Consider the following 21711-nt stretch of genomic DNA (forward strand, 5'->3'; position numbering starts at 1 on the left):
GCAGAGTTTAAAAAGGGGTTAGACTGTTTCCTAAAGGACAAGTCCATAAACCACTACTAAATGGACTTGGGAAAAATACACAATTCCAGGAATAACGTGTATAGAATGTTTGTAAGTTTGGGAAGCTTGCCAGGTGCCATTGGCCTGGATTGGCCGCTGTCGTGGACAGGATGCTGGGCTCGATAGACCCTTGGTCTTTTCCCAATGTGGCATTACTTATGTACTTATTCTGTGCCAAGGAGATAACCTTTTTGGGGACAAGGTGAAAGAGGTCTCTGACCTCATTAAGAAACATACTGACACCATTATATTATTATTAACATTTGTATAGCGCTACCAGACGCACGCAGCGCTGAACACCTGACACAAAGAGACAGTCCCTGCTCAATAGAGCTTACAATCTAAAAGTAATACAGACAGACAAGACAATTAAGGGCGAGGGAAGTACTGGGTGAGAAGGAACAAGGGGAGGGCAATTGAGTAGTGGCTAGGAGCCAAAAGCAGTGGTGAAAAGGTGGGTTTTCAGCATAGATTTGAAAACAGGTGGAGATGGAGCTAGACATACAGGCTCAGGAAGTCTATTCCAGGCATAAGGTGCCGCGAGGGAAAAGGAACGAAGCCTGGAGTTAGCAGTGGAGGAGAAGGGGGACGACGAGGGATTTGTCCAGTGAGCGGAGTTCACGCGGAGGAATGTAGGGAGAGATGAAAGTGGAGAGATAATGGGGGGCTGCAGAGTGGATGCATTTAAAGGTCAGTAAGAGAAGTTTGAACTGTATGCGGAAGTGGACAGGGAGCCAGTGAAGTGACTTGAGGAGTGGGCTAGTGTGGGTATAACGATTTTGGCGGAAAATAAGTCGTGCTGCAGAATTTTGGACAGACTGGAGAGGAGAGAGATGGCTGAGAGGAAGACCAGTGAGAAGTAAATTGCAATAATCCAAACAAGAGGTGACAAGGGTTTGAACAAGGGTTCTGGTAGCATATTTAGAAAGGAAGGGGCGGATTTTGCTAATGTTCTAGATAAAGAAACGACAGGTTTTGGCGATCTGTTGAATATGCGCAGAGAAGAAGAGAGAAGAATCAAAGATGACTCCAAGGTTACGATCCGAGGAGACAGGGAGGATGTGAGAGCCATTAACAGAGATAGAGAATGGGGGAAGAGGGGAGGTGGGTTTAGGGGGAAAAATGAGAAGTTCAGTTTTAGTCATGTTTAGCTTCAGATGGTGTTGAAACATCCAAGCAGCAATGTCAGACAAGCAGGATGAAATTTTATCCTGGATTACGGTTGAGATTTCAGGGGTGGAGATGTAGATCCGAGAGTCATCTGCATAAAGATGGTATTGAAAGCCATGAGATGAAATCAGGGTACCAAGGGAAGAGGTATAGATGGAGAAAAGGAGGGGTCCAAGGACAAAACCCTGGGGGACACCAACTGAAAGCGGGATGGAAGTTGAGGAGGAACCGCCAGAGTGAACACTGAAAGTGTGAAGTGAGAGGTAAGAAGAGAACCAGGAAAGAACAGGGCCCTGGAATCCAATCGAGGATAGTGTATCTAGGAGTATGGTATGGTCAACAGTGTCAAAAGCAGCAGATAGGTCGAGAAGGATAAGGATAGAATAGAGACCTCTGGATTTAGCCAGCAGAATTTTGGCTAAAGAGACTTATCAGGGGGTCGATAAATGACTGCCAATTGGAGAGGCAGAGGAGTGAAAAAGCGGATGGAGTGGACTTCAAAGGACAAAAAGCAGCCTTTCTAAGCTGCCTCCTTCTGCGTCTTCCACTGCCAACTGCATTTTGGCTGTCCCTCTCTGAACCCCCTGGTCTACCTCAGAGCCCGCTGGCAGCGATTCCTGTAGGCAACCTGCGCCAGGCCTGCAGGCTTCCCTTTACTATATCCACACCAGTGAAGAAACAGGAAGTGATGTCATCAAGGGTAGGGCGCGATAGAGAGAAGCGTACAGGGCCAGCACAGGTTGCCTATAGGAATCGCCACCGGCGACAGCTCTGAGGTAGACTGAGGGGGTTCAGAGAGGGATGGGCAGATGTCTGGCCACGGGTTCAGGGGAGGAGCAGGTGCCAGTCTGGGGCAGAGGAGAGGGATAAAGATAGACACTTGAGTAGGGGCAGAGGGGATGGATGGGAAGAGAGAGGAAGAGATGGATGCAGGGGTGGAGGGAAAAGTTAAAAAACAATTGTATGTATGAGGGTGGGAAGGGCTTAACCAGGTTAACTCTGGACCCACCCAAAATGGCAGGTCTGGCTATGCTCTTGCATTCAAGTAACTATCCCAGATGACCTTCCAGTAGGGGGGGAGGCTAAATTTTCTCCCAGGAAAGGTGGTCCTTTGTAACCTCCGACCAGTGGGTTCTGCTCTACATTGGCAATAGATGCCTCGACATTGTTCACCAAGAGCATGTTACCTCAGCTCTCAGCATAGGCAGGTTCTTGCAGAGTAACTCTCTGTGCTTCTACAGGCCTATGTGGTCGAACCCGTTTCACCAGGGGAAGAAGGGAAGGGATTCTCCAGGTACTTCCTTGTGCCCAAGAAAATGGAAGAATTCTGTCCCATGCTGGACCTCAGGGATATGAACAAATATCTCGTCAGAGAAAAGTTCAGGATGCTTTCCCTAGGGCACCCTTCTCCCCATGATTCAAGAAAGCGATTGGCTATGCTCTCTGGACTTAAAGGATGCCTGTACTCACATCCAGATACTTTCCAAGTCACCAGAAATAATCTCAGATTTCACGTAGGGAAACACCACTAGCAGTGTCACATGTTGCCTTTCGACCTCAAGTCATCTCCCAGGATTTTCACATGGAGAGACATTTTCAAAAGAATGTCCAAGTCAGAATTGGGATGTCCTGCTCATAATGTTGAAAAAAAATGTCCATCTCATAGCACTTCTCAAACAGGAAAGATGTCCAGATTTCCTGCTTGAAAATATATCTGAGATAGATGTCCTTACGCTGAAGTCATCCATCAACAACCATTTTACAAACTGAAACATTTAAATTATAATTAAGGGAAAATGTGACTCTTCATTTAGGTTTCTTCAGGGGAATAGTGCACAGGAAAATCAGGGCAGGGAAGCCTGTTGCAGCATGAGCTGACAGAACCCCCAGGAGAATTCTAAACAGCCGTCACTGCTGGGCAGTTGGGTGGGTAATATTGAAAGAAAAGGGTGTTTGAGTGCTCAGTGTGTGTGAGAGAGGATTTTATACCAATTTAAAGAGGACTGTGGTTATAGTGGATTGTCCGTGGCTTATTTGACACCAGGGAAAAGTGTGACTGTTTTGTGAGGCGTGATGTGAAAATGTAATGAGAGGAATTTTACCTATACTTTTAATTTTGAAAAAATATTAATTTCCTCATGGAAATATGTTTGTACCAAGGGTAAAGCTTTGATGGTGATCTTTATTAAGCCTGTCAGTAGCTGTGTCTGACAGTGCACTTAGGGAGTAGAAATCCACGGGAGACATATGTGTTAGGCAGTGAGAGTCTGATATGTACAGGCAGGGAGAGGGATCTTGGGGTGATAGTATCTGAGGATATGAAGGCGATGAAACAGTGTGACAATGCGGTGGCCGTAGCCAGAAGGATACTAGGCTGTGTAGAGAGAGGTGTGACCAGCAGAAGAAAGGAGGTGTTGATGCCCCTGTACAAGTCGTTGGTGAGGCCCCACCTGGAGTATTGTGTTCAGTTTTGGAGGCCGTATCTTGCTAAGGATGTAAAAAGAATTGAAGCAGTGCAAAGAAAAGCTACAAAAATGGTATGGGATTTGCGTTACAAGATGTATGAGGAGAGACTTGCTGACCTGAACATGTATACCCTGGAGGAAAGGAGAAACAGGGGTGATATGATACAGACATTCAAATATTTGAAAGGTATTAATCCGCAAACGAACCTTTTTCGGAGATGGGAAGGCGGTAGAACTAGAGGACATGAAATGAGATTGAAGGGGGGCAGACTCAAGAAAAATATCAGGAAGTATTTTTTCACGGAGAGAGTGGTGGATACTTGGAATGCCCTCCCACGGGAGGTGGTGGAGATGAAAACAGTAACGGAATTGAAAAATGTGTGGGATAAACATAAAGGAATCCTGTTCAGAAGGAATGGATCCTCAGAAGCTTAGCAGAGATTGGGTGGCAGCACCGGTGGTTGGGAGGCACGGCTAATACTGGGCAGACTTCCACGGTCTGTGCCCTAAAAATGGCAGATACAAATCAAGGTCAGGTATACATATAAAGTAGCACATGTGAGTTTATCTTGTTGGGCAGACTGGATGGACTGTACAGGTCTTTTTCATCCATCACTTACTATGTTACTATGTGTGGGAAATCAGGAATCCCACCAATGAAGAACTGATTTATAGTCTTAATTTGACCAAAAGAGAAAGTAGCTGATGGTCAGAGTACAGACCTCTAATTTTCTTTTGTGACTGCACAGAGAGAGCAAGAAAGGAAGAATTTTGGGGGGAAAAGGGCTTTTTTGCAGGGATTCCAATTATCCTTTAATTTTATTAGATAGTTAGGGAAACTCAGGCCTGAAGAAAGTTTAAGTCTCTTACTGAGCGCCTCTTTTATCAAGCCGCACTAGTGGTCCGCAGTGCGGTAATGCTGACAAAGCCCATTCACTTTGAATAGGCTTCGCCGACATTGCTGCGCAGCTTGGTAAGAGGCCCTGAGTTCGTAGAGACAGGGAGTAGGTGTTCACAGAAAAGGAAGAACACAGAAGAAGGCAAGAGCTCCAATGATACAAGAAAGGAGAAGGTAGAAGAATTAGAGAAAGGCTGGTGAGATAAAGGACTTAGAGCCCTGTTTACTAAGGTGCATTAGGGTTTTTAGCGCACCTACCATGTAGGCACCTATAGGGATATTGTAGGCACGTACATGGTTAACGCACGTTAAAAATCTTAACGTGCCTATAACACTGCTTAGTAAACAGGGCCCTTAGACACAGGTGCAATATATTTATTTATTACATTTGTATCCCACAAATTGGTAGGTTCAATGTAGCTTACATGGAACAAAGGGAAGGTACAAGAAGCTGGTTACAAGATAAAGGAGAGGGATTGACAGTTGTAGGGTGGGGTTAGGAAAACGATAGGAATAACTGGAGTTTGTATAAAGAAAGGAGACAGAAAGAATATAGTCACAGAGTTAAAAATGGGGAGATACTTACCTGATCAGTTTCCTTATAGTCGGCTACTCCTGTAAGGAGAAAACACAAAGGATCAATTCTACCGTGCTAGCAATTCCTGCATGGCAAACGAGAGGAAGCCCCTTCAATTCCTATAGGCTTCGTCTCATTTGCCATGCAGGACTCGCTTAGATTAGATTAGATTAGAAAGTACTAATTTATTATTTATCTAATATTTGTTCCTGGTTTAGATTTGTAAACTGGATCCAGTAAGGGCTTCTAAAGAAAATAAGAAATGCTGGTTTGCAATACATTTGTTTCTTGATAGTTTTGTTTCCATCCAGTTGGACTTTTGAAAGTGTTCTTAGCCTTTTTCTGTTTTCTTTGGTTCCTTGTTTTAGAATTTCCTTACCTCCTGCTTTTTGTTTGCCATATTTTTATGTGCCTTTGCCCCACAGAGAGAGAGCACCTGAGGTATTGGCCACTTAGACTACAAAGCACTGGCAGGGTAGGGTGTGACTGGCTTTTTGACGGTGGGGTCACATTACCGAACTAGTTGAACAGTTCAACTACAATAATGTCTAGTGTTCTCTTTTTTTTTATGTAGAAAAAAGATGATCCCAGAATCAGTAATTTTTATTTTTGTTACATTTGTACCCCGCGCTTTCCCACTCATGGCAGGCTCAATGCGGCTTACATGGGGCAATGGAGGGTTAAGTGACTTGCCCAGAGTCACAAGGAGCTGCCTGTGCCTGAAGTGGGAATCGAACTCAGTTCCTCAGTTCCCCAGGACCAAAGTCCACCACTAGGCCACTCATCCATTACCACTAGGCCACTCCTCCACTGTTGCTACTATTTGAGATTCTACATGGAATGTTGCTATTCCACTAGCAACATTCCATGTAGAAGTCGGCCCTTGCAGATCACCAATGTGGCCGCGCAGGCTTCTACATGGAATGTTGCTAGTGGAATAGCAACAATCCATGTAGAATCTCCAATAGTAGCAACATTCCATGTAGAATCTCCAATAGTATCTATTTTATTTTTGTTACATTTGTACCCTGCGCTTTCCCGCTCATGGCAGGCTCAATGCGGCTTACATGGGGCAATGGAGGGTTAAGTGACTTGCCCAGAGTCACAAGGAGCATTTCACTGGAAGATCAGTGAGAAGCCTGAAGGGGAAAAATTGTTATCAGAAAGAGAAAAAGAAACCCCTTCCTCTTCTGACTGGGGAGAAAAGGAAAAAAAAATCAATTGATTTCAGAAAATAAAGAAAAAAAATCAACAGGAGGCTTAACTCCGTGTGAGCACAGTACTGGTACAATCATACATACGGGAGCAGAGAAACCAGAAGAGAGAACAAAGATGCTTATGTGATATACATATAAATGAGATCAATTACTTAGCTCAGCTTCTTCTTATCTTAACTTCATCATAAGCCTTCATTATGAGGTACTTGAAAAATCATAGCCAGTGGTTCCCAGGCCTGGTCCTGGAGGTACCCCAGCCAGTCAGGTTTTCGGGATGTCCACGGTGAATATTGGTGAGATAGGTTTGCATGCAGTGGAGGTAGTGTATGCAGATCTCTGTCATGAATGTTCATTGTGGATGTCTTGGAGGCCTGGCTGGCTGGGGTGCCTCCGGGACCAGGTTTGGGAACCACTGTCCTAAAACAATGGAAAACAGCTTTACATCTTACTTAAAAAGTGTTATATCCAAAGTACAGATACCAACCATATAGGTCCTTCTTCGTCGTGGGTTTAAATATGGCCGCTGCTTTTTTTTTCAGTCTTTTTTAGTAAATTAGTATCACCTATAAAAGAACACAATCAGAGTGAGGGGGTAAGGCACTTCCATCCAATCCAGAATTAGAACTAAATCAACGTCATCCATTCGATTTCTCGATTTAGTCCCCCAGGACTGACAGCTTCCAAAGTAAAAATCCAATACTGTTCTCTGTAATCGAGTAATTTTTCTATATTACCACCCTCCCACCCTTCTGCAACATGGTCAAGTGCAGAAACGGATGGCATAATTCCTGACACTGAGACCCTTGTTGTAGATGGAGCTCACCTGCTGCTGAAGAAGGTTGCCCAGGTATATCCAAGACAAGTCGGAAATGCCTGTAGGTCAGTAAGAACAGGATCCTGTTATTGCCAAAGGGAGGAGGCCCAGGCCGGGCTCTATCCAGACAGGAGGGATACAATATACATGACCGTGATCCGGTTGTAGGGGAAATTGGCAGGTTGTAATTCAAAGTGCATAAAACGTCGCCATACCAGTGACCGTTCCTGATGAGGACGCTGAAGTTTTTCCATGAAAAATGGCACCTTGTAATCTCCGAGCGGTAGGTTCTTCAAATTGTCCATCTCAGTTACGCTCTTCATTGGGTCAGACTACCAAATTCTTCTCCGAGAGCATGTTCCTTACGCTATTAGCACAGTGAAGTATTTGCAGAGGAACTCTCCGCTCTTTTAAAGGCCTACACAATCAAGCTGTTCCACTAGGTAAAGAAGGGAAGGGATTCTATTGTAGGTGCTTTCTTGTCCCAAAGAAAACAGGGAAAATGCATCCCATCCTAGACTTAGGGGCCTTGACCAAATTCCTGGTCAAAGAAAAGTTCAGGATAGTTTCCCTGGACACCCTTCTCCCAGTGATTCAGGCTCGATTGACTGTGGACTTAAAGGATGCCTACACTCACATCCTGATACTTCCAGGCCACAGGAAGTATCTCAGATTTCGGTGGGAACACGTCACTTCTATTACCACTAGCCGTTAAGCCCGTTAAAACGGGCGTTTTTTTTTTAAATTTCTCTTTCATGTGCAGCAACTGTGCTCTGTCCCCTGCTCTTCCCCCATGTCCAGCAACCGTCCTCTGTCCCCTGCCCTCACCCCATGTGCAGCCACCCTCCTCTGTCCTCTGCCCTCCCCTCCATCAGTTAATGAAAAAAAGAAATTAAATAAGGGGGGAAAACATTTAATAATTGATTTTTACATTTGTCCGTGTATTTTGAAACAGTATGGTCCAAAACCTCTAGGGACATTAATTTTTGCTCCCACTGATACAAATGCTAATGCACTATTATATGATCGTATATTTTTCATAAATGTTTTTGAATCTGGATCTTGTGCAGTCATCAAGTTCTTAATGTATTCATTTGTAGTTATAGGCGGTAAATGTATAGACCCTTTATTGCAGCAAACATTAAACTTCTTATCTGTTGGTCTCTCATTTTTAAAGTGTTTTGCATGACAATGTTCACAGATTTCGCAAAAGTTGCCAAGGCTGCTACTGTTTATATTTTTTTCCTGAAACTCTTGTAAAGCTTTGTGTCTTGTCATTTGAAGGTCCATTAAGTGTTTGTTGATTCTTGATTGTTGACGTCTGTGTCTTTCTTCATGTTTTTGTAGTTCACTGCGATGTTTTCTGTAATTGCGTACTCTTTCCTTTTCTGCATGTTTTTGTGTTTCTGTTTTATTTTCATGTTGACGTCTGTGTCTTTCTTCATGTTTTTGTAGTTCACTGCGATGTTTTCTGTAATTGCGTACTCTTTCCTTTTCTGCACGTTTTTGTGTTTCTGTTTTATTTTCATGTCTAATTCTATCTCTTTGAGCTTTCCTCCTCTTCAATTCTAAATCATGAGCTGCCTGCTCAGTTCCTGTGGTGTCTAGTTTTCGTCGTGGCATATTAGTTGTTTTAGGTTGCTTTTTTAATAGTAGTGTTTCTGTTTTGTTACAGTCCTTTTCTTGTTCTGACTTGTCACAGTAGTTCAAATCAGTTGTAATGTTGTTGTAGTTGAGTGTGTGTGAGAGAGAGAGCGTTAGAGAAAGTGTGTCTGTGTGACAGTGAGGTAGTAATACTCCTTGTCACAGTGGAGGGTCAATGGTTTGATGTTTTTTTCTGTTCTGTGGCCCCCCTCCTTGTAATATTTTGTGTGTGTGTGTGTGATAGACAAAGTGTGCAGTGTGAAAGTGTGTGTGTGCGTCTGTGTGAGTGAGAGACAGAGCGTGTATGTGTATTAGAGAGTGAGTGTTAGTTGCTCCTTGTAGCCGGTGTTTGTGGGCTTTGAAAAGTGAGTTTGTGTGTGTCAGTGAGCTGCTAGGACTCCCTGTCACAGTGGAGGGGGTCACTGGCTCCTTATAGCAAGTTATTTTAGGGTACAAATTAGTGCTTTTTTTTCACTTGCCTGCCCCCACCCCTTTTTGTAATATTGTGTGTGTGTGAGTCAGCGAGTGATAGATAAAGTGTGTCTCTCTGGGAAACAGACAGAGAGCATGAGAGTGAGGTGTCAGAGTGGAGTGGGTCAGTTGGTCCTTATGTTTTTTTTTTTGTTTAGGTTAAAATCAGTGCTCGTTGTTGTTTCGCCTGCCCCCACCCCTTCTTCTAATATTGTGTGTGTGTGTGTGTGTGTGTGTGCTTGGGTGAGAGAGTGAGTGAGTGAGAAAGTGAGTGAGTGAGAGAGAAAGTGTGTCTTTCTGGGAAAGAGACAGAGCATGAGAGTGAGCTGTCACAGTGGTGGTGGTTAGTGGCACCTTATATCCATTTGTTGCAAGGTGCAAATCAGGGTTTTGTTTTTATTTGCCTTCCCCCACCCCTTCGTTTAATATTGTGTGTGTGTGCCAGTGTGTGAGAATGAAAGAGAAAGTGTTTTTATGTGGGAAATTGACAGTGAGTGTGAGCTGCTAGTGTGTGTGTGTGTGTGTGTGTGTGTGACAGTGTGTGAGTGAGCTGTTAGTACTCCCTGTCTCAGTGGAGGTTCAGTGTCTCCTTGTAGGCAGTTGTTGGAGCAGTTTGAAAGGCAGGCTCGTTTTGCAGTCCCGTGCCGGTCTCTTCCCCCCCCCATACATGTTGTTGTTGTTCCGCCCCTTCTGATGACTGGTGCTGTTCAGTGAGCCAAAGGGGCGTGACAGGTATGCCTTTGCTTGCAGCAAAGCAGGGTGTGTGTGTGTGTGTGTGCAGCGAGTGAATGCACGTGCTTACCTTTTGCTGTTGGCCTCCTGAACAGTTTTGGATCCCTGCTTGGTTTCTGATGGTTCTCTTCTCTCCTGCATTAGTTTCTCGTCAGCCAGGTCTCCGCATTGGCTCCTCCCCGGATGGTAGCGGTTCTGGCCATTGGTTATCTTTGTTCCACGGTTCCTCCCTCTGCTACTACCCTATAGAAATGCTAAATAGTAGTAGTAGTATCCTAGTTTTTGTCCAGTGTCCCCCTCCCTACCCCCTGTGATGCCCACGCCCCCTCCTGTCCTGCCTCCTGCTCCGATTTCCATGCCCATGTCCAACAACAGACCTCCTTCCTGTTGTCTGAGTGAAAATAGTAGTGGTCCTGCTGTCCCTCCCTAGAGCCTGCCATTTCCCAGCGATTTACACTGCTGCTCCCCCCCCCCATGCGATTTCCAGGGCTCCTCCCTCTGCTCCTATCCTTGTGCTTGTCCATCCTCCCTCCCTCCCTCCCCCAGGGATGTCCACGCCCCCTCCTTCGCCCCTCTCCCTCCGATTTCCACCAACTGTCCTCTGTCCTGTGTTCCTGACTTGTTCTGTGTGTGTGTACTGCATCACCCTTGTCTCCCTCCCTCCTCCACCGTCCCTCCCGTTGCCGAGTTCCATGCCCTCCTCCGTAGTTGCAGATTTGTTGTGCACCTCCGATGTACATGGCTCCTCCCCCTCAGATTTGCACGCCCCCTCCATGTCATGTCGAACAACAGAGAGCCTGCCATTTGAGAGCGATTTCCACGGCTCCTCCCTCTGCTCCTATCTTTGTGCTTGTCCATCCTCCCTCCGTCCCCCACGGATGTGCACGCCCCCTCCTTCGCCCCTCTCCGTCCGATTTCCACCAACTGTCCTCTGTCCTGTGTTCCTGACTTGTTCTGTGTGTGTGTATGTACTGCATCACCCTTGTCTCCCTCCCTCCATCCTCCGCCGTTTTGCACGCCTCCACCGTCCCTCCCGTTGCTGAGTTCCATGCCCTCCTCCGTAGTTGCAGATTTGTTGTGCACCTCTGATGTACATGGCTCCTCCCCCTCCGATTTCCACGCCCCCTCCTTCCCTCCCTATTGGCTGCATTACGTCCAGAACAGGAGCTGCTGGTGGAGGCGTGGCTTGGAGTGTTGCTCCTTGAAAGTTCGGTCTCTACTGCGCATTTGCGGGTGAGTACGGTCACTCGCAATTTATATGTTTGATGTGTTGCCGTTTGGCTTTGCGTCAGCTTCCAGGGTTTTCACCAAGTGTCTAGCGATAGTCGCAGTGTCGCTACCATGTGAACAATTGGCTGGTGAAAAGCATGTCTAAGGATAGTGCTCAGGGGTCCTTGCGGAGAACTGTTTGGGTGCTGGAGCTATTAAGGTTTGTTTTAAACTACTCCAAACCCTATCTGCTTCCAGTTCAGCAATTGTAATTCATTGGAGCCTTGCTAGACACCTACAGGTGCGAGTCTTTTTCCCTGTGCCGAGAGCCGACGCTCTAGTCACACTTGCCACTTGGGTTCGAGCCAGCCAGTGTTGAGGTTGAGGTCGCTAGGCCACATGGCCTCCACGGTGCATGTCACTCCCTTGACATGTCTTCACATGAGAACTACCTAGTGGACTCTAGCTTCCCAGGGGTGTCGGGCCTCCAGGAACTAGCGGATGTCATCTAAGTAACACTGGAATTGGTTCAGTCCTTCCTCTGGTGGACAATTTGATCCAGTTTGACAGTGGGACTTCCATTCCAGATTACTCGGCCCCAGAAGATGCTGATGATGGATGCATCCCACCTGGGGTGGAGAGCTCATTTGGATGGGCTTTCCCATTCAGGGTCAATGCAGGAAATAGATCTTCAGATCAATCTCCTGGGGTTATGGGTGATCTGGAACACTTTAAAAGCTTTCATAGACAGACTTGTCAACCAAATTGTGTTCATTCAAAAGGACAATCAGGTTGCAACAAGCAAGGGTGTAGTGGATCATACCCTCTGTGTCAGGAGGCCGTAGGGATGTGGCAGTGGGCGGTCCAGAACAGGATAGTTCTCAGAGCCACTTATGTGGCGGGCAAATCCAACACCCTGGCTGACAGACTGAGCAGGGTCATGCAACTGCACAAGTTGTCACTCGGCGGATCTCTTTCCACTTCATTCAATCACAAAGTTCATCGGTACTTTTCCAAGGTCAAGGTACACAACAGATTAGCATCGGATGCCTTCCTTCTGTACAAATATCCTAACATTCCACTCGTGGGGAAGACTTTGCTGAAACTCAAACCTTCTACACCTTTCCGAGTCTGGGCTTAATACCAACTCTGTAATCGGTACGATTAATGCTTACTATCACTGTGTGGAAGGTGAACCCATCTCTAGACAACCTGTAGTTCGCTTCATGAAGGGTTTGCCTTTGAGAAAGCTTCCTATCAAACCTCCGCCTGTGTTACAGGACCTCAATGTTGTCCTCACCCAGCTGATAAAAGCTCCTTTTGAGCTGCTGTATTTCTGTGATCTGAAGTACTTGACCTGGAAGGTCTTATTTTTGGTGGCTGTTACTTCAGCTCGCAGGTTCAGTGAGCTTCAGACCCTAATCCACCTTACACTAAATTTCATCGTAACAGAGTAGTTCTTCGCACACACCCTAGGTTACTACCTAAGGTTGTATCGGAGTTCCATCTAAACTGGTTGGTTGATCTTCCAACATTTTTTCCGAAACCTCAAGTCTATCCTGGCGAATGCGCACTGCACACTCTGGAATGAAAGTGAGCATTGACCTTTTTACTTGGAGTAGACTAGGCCCTACAGACAGTCACAAGCTCTAGTTGGCTGGCAGATTGCATTTCTTTCAGTGACGCAGAAGCTGGCTGACTCTTGAGGATCATGTCAAGGCTCATAATTTCTGAGCCATGGCTGCAATGGTAGCCCATTTGAGGACAGCCTTTATATGAGAAATTTGTAAGGCTGCAACGTGGTCTTCAGTACACACATTTACATCTCACTGTTGCCTTGAGAAAGATACCCGATGCGATGGTCTGTTTGAACGGACAGTTTGTTTGGGGTCTAGAATCCAACTCCACCCTCCTAGGTCCGTTTTATTCTGTTTAGGCTGCACTCTCGCACAGTATGTATATAGTTTCAGGTTAATTAGTATTTCAACTCACTGTTGTGAGTTCCATTTGTCCTACTGTTGTTTTCGATGAGCCTGGTAGCTAGGGATTCCCACATGTGAGTGTTGACTGGCCTGCTTGTCCTCTGAGAAAGTGTAGATATTTACCTGTAGTAGGTATTCTCAGAGTACAGTAGGCCATTAATTTTCACATACCCTCCCACCTTCTCTTGGGGTTGTTTTTGTATTGCTATTATACTGTATTGCTGGTTCTGTGCTCATGTGGGAACATTAGCCTGAGGCTGTTAAAGTTAAATATGCTATTAAAACATTCCTTACTGGGCAACATGGATGATGTCACTCACATGTAAGAGTTAATGGCCTGCTGTCCTAGTTAAGTATCTTCGCTTTATTGAATGCAGACACTTCATGTTTAAGGTCGAGTAGTTTATAATCTCTTTGGGTTGAATTCTGCCATGTGTATGCATACTTCTCCTGGAGTAATCCCATGAACTGGCTAGCTTGGTAGTTTTTGGGGCTTCTATAAATTTCAGAAACTCAAGATATTTGACCTAGGCTCAGCCTCCTGCAGGTGAGGGAAAGATACTTCCTTTCTTTTCTTTGTGTACAAATTGTGGATAAGAAATATGAGGGTAGGAGAAGATGGTTCCAAAAGAGTACCCATGAATAGGTCCTCCCTGCTGGAGGAGTCGTACTCCTGGGACTGAGTGTTGTGAAAAGTCCTAAAAACATTCTAGGAGTGTAGTAAAAGAGGAGGCAAGGAATGCTTCTCCTGTGACATCCCGATAAGGATAAAAGGGAAGAATTTTTGTATGCTTAAGCTGGAGTAATCTCAGTGTACTAAGATGGATCATCATCATCACTTCACCCCATAGTCCTTATAGACTGTTGGTGGTCAGTGGTGGTAACAGTCCTCGTCCAAGGTCCTTTCCTGTCTTGAGCAATGTATACTGCCATCCAGCCCTTAGATTTTCAGTCTTTCTCTTTTCCTCATTCCTTTGGCTCTTCTATGCTTCACTGTTTTTATCAACCTATCCTCAGTCCTACAGATATGTCCAAACATCTCCAGTTTCCTTTCTTTGATCTTGTCCTCAGCCATTACTTCCCTGTTTAAGTCCTCTCTAATCTCTCTTAAATAAGAACATGAGTAGCCATACTGGGTCAGACCAATGGTCCATCTAGCCCAGTATCCTGTTTTCCAAACGGTGACCAAGCCAAGTCACAAGTACCTGGCAGAAACCCAAATCGTGGCAACACTTCATACTACAAATCCCAGGGCAAACACTTGCTTCCCATGTCTGCCTCAATAGCAGACTATGAACTTTTCCTCCATGAATTTGTCCAAACCTTTTGTAAACCCAGATACATTAACCGCTGTTAACCACATCCTCCGACAAAGAGTTCCAGAGCTTAACTATTCGTTGAGTGAAAAAATATTTCCTCCTATTTGTTTTAAAAGTATTTCAATGTAACTTCCTTGAGTGTCCCCTAGTGTTTGTACTTTTGGAATGAGTAAAAAATCGATTTACTTCTACTCTTTCTACTACTACTACTACTACTATTTAGCATTTCTATAGCGCTGCAAGGCATATGCAGCGCTGCACAAACACAGAAGAAAGACAGTCCCTGCTCAAAGAGCTTACAATCTAATAGACAAAAAAAAAAAAAGTAATCAAATCAATTAATGTGTACAGGAAGGAGGAGAGGAGGGTAGGTGGAGGCGAGTGGTTACGAGTCAAAAGCAATGTTGAATAGGTGGGCTTTCAGTCCTTTTTAAAGGTGGCCAAGGATGGGGCAAGACGTAGGGGCTCAGGAAGTTTATTCCAGGCGTAGGGTGCAGCACGACAGAAGGCGCAAAGTCTGGAGTTGGCAGTAGTGGAGAAGGGAACAGATAAGAAGGATTTATCCATGGAGCGGAGTGCACTGGAAGGGGTGTAGGGAAGGACGAGTGTGGAGAGATACTGGGGAGCAGCAGAGTGAGTACATTTATAGGTTAGTAGAAGAAGTTTGAACAGGATGCGAAAACGGATAGGGAGCCAGTGAAGTGACTTGAGGAGAGGGGTAGTATGAGTAAAGCGACCCTGGCGGAAGACGAGACGGGCAGCAGAGTTTTGAACCGATTGGAGAGGAAAGAGGTGACTAAGTGGGAGGCCAGCAAGAAGCAGATTGCAGTAGTCTAAACGAGAGGTGACAAGGGTGTGGATGAGGGTTTTGGTAGAGTGCTCGGAAAGAAAGGGGCGGATTTTATGGATGTTGTAAAGAAAGAAACGACAGGTCTTGGCGGTCTGCTGGATATGAGCAGAGAAGGAGAGAGAAGAGTCAAAGATAACCCCAAGGTTTCGAGCTGAGGAGACAGGGAGAATGAGAGAGCCATCAACAGAAATAGAAAACGGGGGGAGTGGGGAGGTGGGTTTGGGGGGAAAAATGAGAAGCTCGGTTTTGGTCATGTTTAATTTCAGGTGGCGTTGAGACATCCAGACAGCAATGTCAGACAAGCATGCTGAAACTTTGGTTTGGATGCAAGGTGAGATATCAGGGGTAGAAAGGTAGATTTGGGAGTCATCAGCATAGAGATGGTAGGAAAAGCCATGGGATGAGATTAATGAACCAAGGGAAGAAGTGTAGATAGAAAAGAGGAGGGGACCAAGAACAGAACCCTGAGGTACGCCGACAGGCAGAGGGATAGAAGTAGAAGAGGATCCACCAGAATGAACACTGAAGGTGCGGAGGGAGAGGTAGGAAGAGAACCAGGAAAGGACAGAGCCCTGGAATCCAAGTGAGGACAGGGTATCGAGGAGTATGCTGTGATTGACAGTGTCAAAAGCAGCAGAAAGATCAAGAAGAATGAGGATGGAATAGAGACCTCTGGATTTAGCCAGTAATAGGTCATTGGAGACTTTAGTAAGCGCAGTTTCGGTTGAGTGGAGAGGGCGAAAACCAGATTGTAGTGGGTCAAGAATAGCATGTGAGGAGAGAAAATCAAGACAGCGGTGGTGAACAGCACGCTCAAGTAATTTGGAGAGAAAAGGGAGGAGGGAGATGGGTCGGTAACCACTCAGGATTTTGTAGACCTCAATCATATCTCTCCTCATCCATCTCTTTTCCAAGCTTAAGAGCCCTAACCTCATATGAGAGGAGTTCCACCCCCTTTATCATTTTAGCCACTCTTCTTTGAACCTTTTCTAATTCTATTTCTTTTTTGAGATATGGCAACCAGAACTGAACGCAATACTCAGGTGCGGACGCACCATGGAATGATACAAAGGCTTTATAGTGTTTTCGGTCTTATTCCCACTCCCTTTCCTAATAATTCCTAGCATCCTGTTTGCTTTTTTGGCCGCCGCTGCATACTGAGCAGAAGATTTCAGTGTAATGTTTTCAACGACACCCAGATCTTTTTCTTGAGCGCTGACCCTCAAGGTGGACCCTAGCATCAGATAACTATGATTTGAATTATTCAATGTGCACCACCTTGCATTTGTCCACATTAAATTTCATCTGCCATTTGGATGCCCAATTCCCTAAGGTCTTCCTGCAATATTTCACAGTCCGCACATGTTTTGACAACCTTAAATAGTTTTGTATCATCTAAAAATTTGATCACCTCACTTGTCATTCCGATATCAAAATACAGTACAGATCCCTGCAGCACTCCACCCTCCTCCATTGAGAGAAATGACCATTTGACCCTACCCTCTGTTTTCTGTCCAATAACCAATTCCTAATCCACACCAGAACCTTGCCTTCTATCCCATGACTCTTTACTTTTCTCAGGAGTCTCTCATGAGGAACTTTATCAAAAGATTTCTGAAAATCTAGGTGCACTACATCAACCGGCTCACCTTTATCCACATGTTTATTCACACCTTCAAAGAAGTGAAGCAAATTGGTGAGGCAAGACTTCCTTTGGCTGAACCCATGTTGACTCTGTCCCATTAAACCATGTTTGTCTATGTGTTCTGTAATTTTATTCTTTATAATAGTGTCCACTATTTTGCCCGGCACCAACGTCAGGCTTACCGGTCTATAATTTCCCGGATCACCTGTAGAGCCCTTTTTAAAAATCAGAACATAATAAGAACATAAACATTGTTGTACTGGGACAGACTGGAGGTTCATAAAGCCCAGGATCCTGTTTCCAACACTGGCCAATCCAGGTCACGAGTACCTGGCAATATCCCAAAAGAGTAAAACAGATTCTTCAAGGACAAGCAGGCTTATAATTCTCACAAGTGGGTGACGCCGACTCACGTCGCCCGGTCTGGAGTTTACGAAAGCTAAATGAGAGTTTTGTGGAGCGCCAGATGCACTCCACTGTGCATGTGTGATTGCCTCCCTGCCCTCTGCGAGAAAGCGGTCTCAGTTCTTTTTCCGCGGTGAGGAGAGGGTGTGGGTTTTTTTAACCTCACATTGCTCGATCCTAGAGAGCTTTTTTCGTGCCTTTCAGCTGTTTTTCGTCAGTTATTGTGTTCCTTTTGGTGGAACCTTTAATTTTTTTGCGATTTTATCCGGTTAAGTTCCCTTTTATTTTCTGTCATCATCAAGCCGCTTTTAGGCCTTGACTTTGGTAGAGAACTTTCCCTTTCTTTTTCCATGCCTTGCCCATTTTTCAGGCACCATAGTGTAGTTTAATTTAGCCAACAAAGATTTCTTCCATGTCCACGAAAGTTCCTAGTGGCTTCAAATGCTGTATCCGGTGCAATTGGACAATCTCTGGAAAACACACCCATTCTTGGTGTCTGCAGTGTCTTGGGCCCAACCATAGCTCCAATAACTGTGTTCTCTGTCTTCACATGAAGAAGAGGACCCAAGTTTCCAAAGAGGCTCAGTGAGAGAGGATTTTTGGTGCCAAGTCCGGTTCCTTGGCATCAGTGTCGTAGGCATTTTGAGGTAGAGTGTTGCACCGGCATTGGAAGCGTCAGTAAGCACGACTGCTGCTAGACCCTTAGACACTGGGAGCAGTGAAGTATCAAGTGGGTCTCCACCTGTCTCGAGGCCTGCTGCTGTGCAGGGCCCCTGGGACCGTCCATCGTCAGACCCGAGGCGACATGTGGATTCAACGTCCTCATCAAAACCGAGGAGCCGCTTCGGGCGAAGGCCATCGTTGGTCCTTCTTGATGCATGGTGCTGGGCGTCAATGGATTCAGCACCGGAGAAGCGTCGGCGCTGGGAGGACTTCTCCCCCTCCGTACATAGGATTCAAGGTATTTTTCCTCAGACGAGTCCTATGGAATTCCCTCTGAACCCTCCCTTCCACCTGAAAGGAAAAATTCTCCTCCGGAGACCTTTCATTTCCATCTTTTGTAAAGGAATTTCTGATGTCATTCCATTTCCTTTGGAAGTGGAGGATGAGCCCAGGGCCAAGATTGCATCTCCTGTTCTTATACTTGGGCTGAGCTGACTTGACAGCCATATCACAGTTCTCAATATTAGAGCCATTGAGGAGATGTGCAAGGCTGTGGCGCCTTCAGTTCACACATTCATATCTCATTACTGCCTTGAGCAGAATGCCTAACGCAACAGTCAATTTGGCCAGACAGTCCTGCAGAATTTTTGGTGTTTAGAATCCAGCTCCACTCTCTTCAGGCTTCATTCATTCTGTCCAGGCTGCACCTCCACAACCAGCTTGTATATAAATTTAAGGTTAATTAAATTTGTTTGTCTTGCTATTGGAAGACCCTATTGTCCTAGCGTTGTTTTCAGTGAGCCTGTTAGCTAATAGCTAGGGATTCCCAAGTGTAAGGATACTACTGTCCTGCTTGTTCTTGGAGAAAGCAAAGTTACTTACCTCTAGCAGGTGTTCTCCGAGGACAGCAGGACGGGTATCCTTACCCCCCTTCCTCCTCCCCTTAGAGTTGAATTCTTTTTTAGTTATTTTGTGTTACTGAGGGTCCCACACTTTAATTTTGGGTGGGAAGGCACTCACCCAAGCGCGGTGGGGCCACTGCCAAAAGCCTCTTAAAGATACAGAGTGCTGGGCAGCATCCGCACTGGGCTCCGTTGGGATGATGTCACCCAAGTGTAAAGATACCTGGCCTTCTACAGGTAAGTAACTTCACTTTCTCCAGTGGTGATTCCTCCTTTTCCTTTTCTTCCTTTCATTCTCAGCTTATCCCCTTCTTAACTTGGGTCTCAGTAATATACTTTCACTATAACCCCTAGTCCCCAAGGCTCAAGCACAGTGCTTGTTGACCCAGGTGACAACCAAGCCAGTGTGTCCTTCTTTGATCTACCCTTCCACTTGTCTTCTTTTGCATTTTTAAAGTAGTCCTGCCAACCCCTCCTAATTTCATCTGGGCTTGGGACTGGCAATTAATCTCACTCACAAGGTGCTCAGCTAGCCGGAATTTGATAACTTCTGGAGTTTTCTTCCAGTAGCCTTTTACAAAATCTGTGAATATATGCATTCTACTAGAAGAGAGGATATTGGTAACTCTGCCACTGTATTCAAAATTGATGTTGAAACTTCTTAATGAAGTTTGGACTGTGGAATTCTCCAGTACAAAACACTACATCAGTCAGAGAATGAAAGCATAGTGCTTTCTGCAGATAAATGTGAAATTTGTACCTGGGTTATACTTGAAGAATCTCTGTGCTGAACTGATTTCTATGCAGGCAAACAGGCCATAGACAGCTGAGAGAGGTCTGGCACCAAAGATGGAGCATTAACCTTTACTGTGTGTGCTAAAAGGATAATGAATCTTCTTACATGCAGATTACTATACTGAAGCTTCCTCGCTCTCTGTGCTTAGAATATGCACAAAGGCTATTGACCTATATTTCACTTAGAGGTGAACTTTAAAGTTTTGGAATGTTGCTGCTGCTCAAATCTGGTTTGTGACAAAGGCTTTTGTGCGTTAGGTTGGAAAGTCATTGCCAAGACCTGTGCCTTCTCTGAAGGTATGGCACTCCCCTTTCTTCACACGACTTTTATGTTTCAACAATTTTTTATTGATGAGGTCACATGGTATACAATTCCATCTCAGTCAATATAAATCGTATAACAGCGAAGTCTAGTACATATTACTAAACCTGAAATGTCCATCATCAATGTTTTCCAAACTTTTCTTCCCTATCCCCTTTCTTTCCGAGCACTCTACCAAAACCCTCATCCACACCCTTGTCACCTCTCGTTTAGATTACTGCAATCTGCTTCTTGCTGGCCTCCCACTTAGTCACCTCTCCCCTCTCTAGTCAGTTCAAACCTCCGCTGCCCGTCTCATCTTCCGCCAGGGTCGCTTTACTCATACTACCCCTCTCCTCAAGACCCTTCACTGGCTCCCTATCCGTTTTTGCATCCTGTTCAAACTTCTTCTACAAACCTATAAATGTACTCACTCTGCTGCTCCCCAGTATCTCTCCACACTCATCCTTCCCTACACCCCTTCCCGTGCACTCCGCTCAATGGATAAATCCTTCTTATCTGTTCCCTTCTCCACTAGTGCCAACTCCAGACTTCGCGCCTTCTGTCTCGCTGCACCCTACGCCTGGAATAAACTTCCTGAGCCCCTACGTCTTGCCCCATCCTTGGCCACCTTTAAATCTAGACTGAAAGCCCACCTCTTTAACATTGCTTTTGACTCGTAACCACTTGTAACCACTCGCCTCCACCTACCCTCCTCTCTTCCTTCCCGTTCACATTAATTGATTTGATTTGCTTACTTTATTTATTTTTTGTCTATTAGATTGTAAGCTCTTTGAGCAGGGACTGTCTTTCTTCTATGTTTGTGCAGCGCTGCGTATGTCTTGTAGCGCTATAGAAATGCTAAATAGTAGTAGTAGTAGTAGTATCCCTTCCTTCTTGTCTTCTCTTATATTTATAATGTGTACATGTATAATTACTGTGCAGTTGCATAACTATTAACAAACTTTTATATGACACTCCAATATTTATAACTCGTGTTTTACTCAGTGTATTATCCCATCAGTATTTACTGGTGGGTCCTCTTGATGTGCTCCTTCAAAGGATTGTTCTCCTATCTAATAATACACATGTCCCTCTATTATGCATTGAACATTACCCTTCCCACTCCTATACCCCCCTCCCTCCCCCCTCTACTCTCATAAAATGTTCTCTACACATCAAGGTTAGTTACCTCTACCTCTGCACATGCTATTACTACCAGAGTGTAAAATATTGGTCTTGCTTCTTTTGGCACTGTGCTCCTCTTATAATAGGGGCAGGTTATTGAGCACTGCGCTTCTCGCTTTGTGTGAGATACTGTGTAAATATCTGTTCCAAATTGAAATAAAGGCTTTTCTTTTCTTTGGGGTGCTGCGTGCCGCTCTAGCCTCCCATAACATCAACTCATGAAGTTTATTCCTCCAAAACCAGATGGTGGGTGGTTCCTCTTGCATCCAATGCCTCACACAACGACTTTTAAAAGCACTGCAGAAGTGGATAGAAGGAAGAGATCTGCTGGACTTAGCAGAGCCAGCTGTGCTGAAGATGATAACTTGGCCTTTAGGAACTTCTTCACCTCCTTGTAACTTGAA

At 45.2% G+C, this 21711-nt stretch overlaps 1 protein-coding gene across 2 annotated transcripts in view; it reads left to right on the plus strand.

Annotated features, from left to right (window-relative positions):
* The window catches only part of LOC115464569 (zinc finger protein 664-like), a 40571-nt gene that overhangs the window by 15708 nt on the left and 3152 nt on the right, over positions 1-21711 (plus strand). The window lies entirely within an intron of this gene.

This window comes from Microcaecilia unicolor, chromosome 1 (assembly GCF_901765095.1).
Source record: "Microcaecilia unicolor chromosome 1, aMicUni1.1, whole genome shotgun sequence".
NCBI classification, from domain to species: Eukaryota; Metazoa; Chordata; class Amphibia; order Gymnophiona; family Siphonopidae; genus Microcaecilia; species Microcaecilia unicolor.